This window comes from Oncorhynchus gorbuscha, linkage group LG01 (genome assembly GCF_021184085.1).
Source record: "Oncorhynchus gorbuscha isolate QuinsamMale2020 ecotype Even-year linkage group LG01, OgorEven_v1.0, whole genome shotgun sequence".
In the NCBI taxonomy this organism is placed as follows: Eukaryota; Metazoa; Chordata; class Actinopteri; order Salmoniformes; family Salmonidae; genus Oncorhynchus; species Oncorhynchus gorbuscha.
Genome location: NC_060173.1, coordinates 94071734 through 94079642, shown reverse-complemented (window position 1 = coordinate 94079642; position 7909 = coordinate 94071734).

Sequence of the window (7909 nt, the reverse complement as noted above, 5' to 3'; positions counted from 1 at the left end):
CGAGACCTGTAATAATGAGTACACAATACATGGGACGAGACCTGTAATAATGAGTACACAATACATGGGACGAGACCTGTAATAACCGGTGCACCACAATACATGGGACGAGACCTGTAATAATTAGTACACAACACACGGGACGAGACCTGTAATAATGAGTACACAATACATGGGACGAGACCTGTAATAACCGGTGCACCACAATACATGGGACGAGACCTGTAATAATGAGTACACAATACATGGGACGAGACCTGTAATAATTAGTACACAACACACGGGACGAGACCTGTAATAATTAGTACACAACAATACACGCAGCACGAAAGCTGAAACAACAAAGCACAGGTACTCACAAGACCAACAGACATGAGAACAATATCCCACAAGACACTGGTGAACAGAGGGCACATACATACAATTACTAATCAGGGGAATTAGAATCAGTAACGCCTAAAGGCCGGTGACGTAGACTTACAGAACTGGTGCACGTAATGAACAGCAGTAACGGAGGAATCCGTGACAAAGTGGTTAATCACTAGTGAACATGTACCATGTCTCTGTTTCTCCAGAGAAGTGAGTGATCTGTATCTCTGTTTCTCCAGAGAAGTGAGTGATCTGTATCTCTGTTTCTCCAGAGAAGTGAGTGATCTGTATCTCCGTTTCTCCAGAAGAGTTAGTGATCTGTAGAACAGTGTGCCAGAAAGTCAGACCTATGTAGTACTTCTTTGATGTACCCAGTCACCTCAGTCTCCGTCCAGTCTAAAGGTCCAATCTGGCATTAAAAACTCTCTGCCATGTTAATGTTATGTTTGGTAGATTGTTAGAAGCTATAGTAAAACCAGAAGTAGAACTGAAGTTGCCTATCCTTCAGTACTGTTTACCCAAGCACTTAGTGTACAGTAAACCTGGAGCTCATTGTCCTCTATTGACAGATGGAGATTATTCTTTATTTAGTTCATCTGAAAGTCATAGACATACAGTAGCTTGTGGCTGTAACTACCCTGAAGTACCATTGGACTCCATTGTGAATAGACTACAGCAGTGAGTTCTACATTTAAGACTCCTACAGGGCAGTACTGATGGATATCTTCACTGTAAATGTCTAGTAGACAAAGTTATTTCCTGCTCTAATGCTATGGTTCAAATCAGGGTGCAGAGCTGCAGTCCTCAGAGGCTACAGTCCTGGAGGACCACCTGCAATCCTGCTGGTTAGCATTTCTCCCTGGCACTTTGCTGAACAGTTAACATGGCTGATTGCCAAGTGAGTGCACACACCTGGCATCCCAGGTCTATATTGGTCCCCAGTGTAGAGTGTTGCATCTCCACAGTAGGGGTGGAACAGGAGGATTTATACAGCTCTGGCCCCAGTAAACCTTCTCCCTCAGATTCCACCTGAGTCCACATGACTGTACTTCCAACTATCAGCAGAACCAGTAACTGTGTCACTGAACCATACACCTTACAGCTATACCACACACTCAGTCTCAAAGCACTGGATAACCTATGCAGATATTTAGTGAGGTGAACGCTCTGGTTGTGTGATTTGTGTTCACCTTGGGAGAGACAGGTCCACAAGCAGATTAAAAGCAGAGTAAACACACAAACTCCAGCCTCTGCTCTATCTGTGTGCTTGTGATAAAGATATCCATCTCTCCCTGCTGCTGTGGACCAGGATCTGAAGAGAATCAATAAACAATCACATGCAGAGGTACATTTCTGTAAACATTTTTTTATTTATTCTGCTAATGTATATCTACACCTCAATACATACCTCTATACACGTCTATATAAACCTATATATACACATGGGTTCTTCCTTTACAAGTTTGGAGCTTATGGCGCAGCCGTTTGTGGTAGATGGTGGTATATTGTGGTAAATTGTGTCATTCTGGCAACAATGGCTGACACCCTCTAAAATAAATAAAAAAATAAAAAATAAAAAATAAAAATGGCTGACACTTTAATAACGTGCCATAGAATTCTGCGGCACCCTGCAAGCTGTTCTGCAGTACGCCACAACTTTTAAAGGAAGAACCACTGTACTCCTATATACACACCTCCCCACTACACAAACATATACAGAGACGGAGAACCATCTCAGTACTTCTCAGACTGGTCACATGTAGGTGCGTACACTGACACAGTATACCCAGCTATGATCCCTTCCTGATGTCACTTGTTAAATCCACTTCAATTAGTGTAGATGAAGAGACAGATTCCCAAGAACACAGGGTGAGATGTTACTATCCTTTGTGCAAGCACTTCCAAGAGTTCATGAACAGTGAGCCTGGTGAAATTTGGGGAGCGCATCGTCAGTAGTGTACCTTTGGTTCCTAGGGTGTTTCGGCCTTTCACACTATACACCCTCCCCAAAGGCAGCCAGCGACAGGGTGATCAACGCCAACGCTTGCGTCCCATTCCCAATTAGTCATAGGAGTTGCCTTGTTGTTGATAACCAACATCCCATGGGACTATGCATGGCAGGGCATCCTCCTGCCTGAGTCAAGCATTGTTGACCACATACCTCCTGGCCCTCTCACTTTGGGGCCCAGCTGGGTTCTTTCCTCTTCATCCAGAGCCACTGACTGCTGCCTTCTGCCGCCTCCGATAGAGCTTTGATTGCCGAACGCGGCTCTGGCCCTTAATTCCCTGGTCTTTAAGCAGTCTGGTTGTAGATGTGTCATGTTTTGTCTTATATTGTCTTGTCATTATGCTTTCCCTTCTGTTCGTTTTCTCCCTGCTGGTCTTATTAGGTTCGTTCCCTTTTTCTATCCCTCTCTCTCCCCCTCCCTCTCTCTCCTCTCTCTATCGTTCCGTTCCTGCTCCCAGCTGTTCCTCATTCTCCTACTCACTCATTTAGTCTTTTCACACCTGTCCCCTATCTTGTCCTCTGATTAGAGTTCCTATTTCTCCCCTTGTTTTCCGTTTCTGTCCTGTCGGATCCTTGTATGATATTCGCTGTGCTGTGTCGTTGTCTCGCCCTGTCGTGTCTTGTCTCCTTCAGATGCTGCGTGTAGCAGGTGTCTTGGTCTGCTACGGTCGGTGCCTTCCCGAGGCAACCTGCAGTCAATGGTCGAGTCTCCAGTCTGTCCTCGTCACTACGAGTGGATTTAAGTTTTTTCATGTTTTGTTTTCGTCTTGAGTTTTACTGGAATAAAGACTCTGTTTTCGCTAAATCGCTTTTGGGTCCTCATTCACCTGCATAACAGAAGGATCCGACCAAGAATGGACCCAGCGACTACGGATTCTCGTAACACTGCCGTCGAGATCCAGGGAGCTATGCTCGGCAGACACGAGCAGGAATTGTCTGCTGCTCGTCATGCCGTTGAGATCCTGGCCGCTCAGGTTTCCGACCTCTCTGGACAGTTCCAGAGTCATCGTCTCGTGCCACCAGCTACTTCCTGGTCTGCCGAGTCTCCGGAACCTAGGGTTAATAACCCACCTTGTTACTCCGGGCAGCCCACTGAGTGCCGCTCCTTTCTCACCCAGTGTGATATTGTGTTCTCTCTCCAACCTAACACATACTCAAGAGAGAGAGCTCGGGTTGCTTACGTCATATCACTCCTTACTGGCCGGGCTCGAGAGTGGGGCACAGCTATCTGGGAGGCAAGGGCTGATTGTTCTAACAATTACCTGAACTTTAAAGAGGAGATGATACGGGTTTTTGATCGTTCAGTTTTTGGTAGGGAGGCTTCTAGGGCCCTGGCTTCCCTATGTCAAGGTGATCGATCCATAACGGATTACTCTATAGAGTTTCGCACTCTTGCTGCCTCTAGTGACTGGAACGAGCCGGCGCTGCTCGCTCGTTTTCTGGAGGGACTCCACACAGAGGTTAAGGATGAGATTCTCTCCCGGGAGGTTCCTTCCAGTGTGGACTCTTTGATTGCACTCGCCATCCGCATAGAACGACGGGTAGATCTTCGTCACCGAGCTCGTGGAGGAGAGCTCGCGTTAACGGTGTTCCCCCTCTCCGCATCACAACCATCTCCTCCCTCCGGCTCAGAGACTGAGCCCATGCAGCTGGGAGGTATTCGCATCTCAACTAAGGAGAGGGAACGGAGGATCACCAACCGCCTGTGCCTCTATTGCGGTTTTTCTGGACATTTTGTCAATTCATGTCCAGTAAAAGGCCAGAGCTCATCAGTAAGCGGAGGGCTACTGGTGAGCGCTACTACTCAGGTCTCTCCATCAAGATCCTGTACTACTATGTCGGTCCATCTACACTGGACCGGTTCGGTTGCTTCATGCAGTGCCTTGATAGACTCTGGGGCTGAGGGTTGTTTTATGGACGAAGCATGGGCTCGGAAACATGACATTCCTCTCAGAGAGTTAGGGAAGCCCACGCCCATGTTCGCCTTAGATGGTAGTCATCTCCCCAGTATCAGATATGAGACACTACCTTTAACCCTCACAGTATCTGGTAACCACAGTGAGACTATTTCCTTTTTGATTTTTCGTTCACCTTTTACACCTGTTGTTTTGGGTCATCCCTGGCTAGTATGTCATAATACTTCTATTAATTGGTCTAGTAATTCTATCCTATCCTGGAACGTTTCTTGTCATGTGAAGTGTTTAATGTCTGCTATCCCTCCTGTTTCTTCTGTCCCCTCTTCTCAGGAGGAACCTGGTGATTTGACAGGAGTGCCGGAGGAATATCATGATCTGCGCACGGTCTTCAGTCGGTCCAGAGCCAACTCCCTTCCTCCTCACCGGTCGTATGATTGTAGTATTGATCTCCTTCCGGGGACCACTCCCCTCGGGGTAGACTATACTCTCTGTCGGCTCCCGAACGTAAGGCTCTCGAGGATTATTTGTCTGTTTCTCTTAGCGCCCGGCACCGTAGTGCCTTCTTCCTCTCCTGCCGGGCGGGGTTTTTTTGTTAAGAAGAAAGATGGTACTCTGCGCCCCTGCGTGATTATCGAGGCTGAATGACATAACGGTTAAGAATCGTTATCCGCTTCCCCTTATGTCATCAGCCTTCGAGATCCTGCAGGGAGCCAGGTTCTTTACTAAGTTGGACCTTCGTAATGCTTACCATCTCGTGCGCATCAGAGAGGGGGACGAGTGGAAACGGTGTTTAACACTCCGTTAGGGCATTTTGAGTACCGGGTTCTGCCGTTTGGTCTCGCTAATGCTCCAGCTGTTTTTCAGGCATTAGTTAATGATGTACTGAGAGACATGCTGAACATCTTTGTTTTTGTCTACCTTGAAGATATCCTGATTTTTTCACCGTCACTCGAGATTCATGTTCAGCACGTTCGCGTGTACTCCAGCGCCTTTTAGAGAATTGTCTCTACGTGAAGGCTGAGAAGTGCGCCTTTCATGTCTCCTCCGTCACTTTTCTCGGTTCTGTTATTTCCGCTGAAGGCATTCAGATGGATCCCGCTAAGGTCCAGGCTGTCAGTGATTGGCCCGTTCCAAGGTCACGTGTCGAGTTGCAGCGCTTTCTAGGTTTCGCTAATTTCTATCGGCGTTTCATTCGTAATTTCGGTCAAGTTGCTGTCCCTCTCACAGCTCTTACTTCTGTCAAGACGTGCTTTAAGTGGTCCGGTTCCGCCCAGGGAGCTTTTGATCTCCTCAAGAAGCGTTTTACGTCCGCTCCTATCCTCGTTACTCTGACATCACTAAACAATTCATTGTCGAGGTTGACGCTTCAGAGGTGGGCGTGGGAGCCATTCTATCCCAGCGCTTCCAGTCTGACGATAAGGTTCATCCTTGCGCTTATTTTCTCATCGCCTGTCGCCATCGGAACGCAACTATGATGTGGTTAACCGCGAACTGCTCGCCATCCGCTTAGCCCTAGGCGAATGGCGACAGTGGTTGGAGGGGGCGACCGTTCCTTTTGTCGTTTGGACTGACCATAAGAACCTTGAGTACATCCGTTCTGCCAAACGACTTAATGCACGTCAAGCTCGTTGGGCGTTGTTTTTCGCTCGTTTCGAGTTTGTGATTTCTTATCGCCCGGGTAATAAGAACACCAAGCCTGATGCCTTATCCCGTCTCTTTAGTTCTTCTGTGGCTTCTACTGATCCCGAGGGATTCTTCCTTATGGGCGTGTTGTCGGGTTGACAGTCTGGGGAATTGAGAGACAGGTTAAGCAAGCACTCACTCACACTGCGTCGCGCGCGCTTGTCCTAGTAACCTTCTTTTCGTTCCTGTTTCTACTCGTCTGGCTGTTCTTCAGTGGGCTCACTCTGCCAAGTTAGCTGGCCATCCCGGCGTTCGAGGTACTCTTGCTTCTATTCGCCAGCGCTTTTGGTGGCCTACTCAGGAGGCGTGACCGCGCCGTTTCGTGGCTGCTTGTTCGGACTGCGCGCAGACTAAGTCAGGTAACTCTCCTCCTGCCGGTCGTCTCAGACCGCTTCCCATTCCTTCTCGACCATGGTCTCACATCGCCTTAGACTTCATTACCGGTCTGCCTTCGTCTGCGGGGAAGACTGTGATTCTTACGGTTGTCGATAGGTTCTCTAAGGCGGCACATTTCATTCCCTCGCTAAGCTTCCTTCCGCTAAGGAGACGGCACAAATCATCATCGAGAATGTGTTCAGAATTCATGGCCTCCCGTTAGACGCCGTTTCAGACAGAGGTCCGCAATTCACGTCACAGTTTTGGAGGGAGTTCTGTCGTTTGATTGGTGCTTCCGTCAGTCTCTCTTCCGGTTTTCATCCCCAGTCTAACGGTCAAGCAGAAAGGGCCAATCAGACAATTGGTCGCATACTACGCAGCCTTTCTTTTAGAAACCCTGCGTCTTGGGCAGAACAGCTCCCCTGGGCAGAATACGCTCACAACTCGCTTCCTTCGTCTGCTACCGGGCTATCTCCGTTTCAGAGTAGTCTGGGTTACCAGCCTCCTCTGTTCTCGTCCCAGCTCGCCGAGTCCAGCGTTCCCTCCGCTCAGGCGTTTGTCCAACGTTGTGAGCGCACCTGGAGGAGGGTGAGGTCTGCACTTTGCCGTTACAGGGCGCAGACTGTGAGAGCCGCCAATAAACGTAGGATTAAGAGTCCTAGGTATTGTTGCGGCCAGAGAGTGTGGCTTTCCACTCGTAACCTTCCCCTTACGACAGCTTCTCGTAAGTTGACTCCATGGTTCATTGGTCCGTTCCGTGTCTCCCAGGTCGTCAATCCTGTCGCTGTGCGACTGCTTCTTCCGCGAAATCTTCGTCGCGTCCATCCTGTCTTCCATGTCTCCTGTGTCAAGCCCTTTCTTCGCACCCCGTTCGTCTTCCCTCCCCCCGTCCTTGTCGAGGCGCACCTATTTACAAGGTACGTAGGATCATGGACATGCGTTCTCGGGGACGTGGTCACCAATACTTAGTGGATTGGGAGGGTTACGGTCCTGAGGAGAGGAGTTGGGTTCCATCTCGGGGCGTGCTGGACGTTCGCTGATTGATGATTTCCTCCGTTGCCGCCAGGATTCCTCCTCGAGTGCGCCAGGGAGGCGCTCGGTGAGTGGGGGGTACTGTCATGTTTTGTCTTATATTGTCTTGTCATTATGCTTTCCCTTCTGTTCGTTTTCCCCCTGCTGGTCTTATTAGGTTCGTTCCCTTTTCTATCCCTATCTCTCCCCCTCCCTCTCCCTCTCTCTCTCTATCGTTCCGTTCCTGCTCCCAGCTGTTCCTCATTCTCCTACTCACTCATTTAGTCTTTTCACACCTGTCCCCTATCTTGTCCTCTGATTAGAGTTCCTATTTCTCCCCTTGTTTTCCGTTTCTGTCCTGTCGGATCCTTGTATGATATTCGCTGTGCTGTGTCGTTGTCTCGCCCTGTCGTGTCTTGTCTCCTTCAGATGCTGCGTGTAGCAGGTGTCTTGGTCTGCTACGGTCGGTGCCTTCCCGAGGCAACCTGCAGTCAATGGTCAGTCTCAGTCTGTCCTCGTCACTACGAGTGGATTTAAGTTTTTTCAT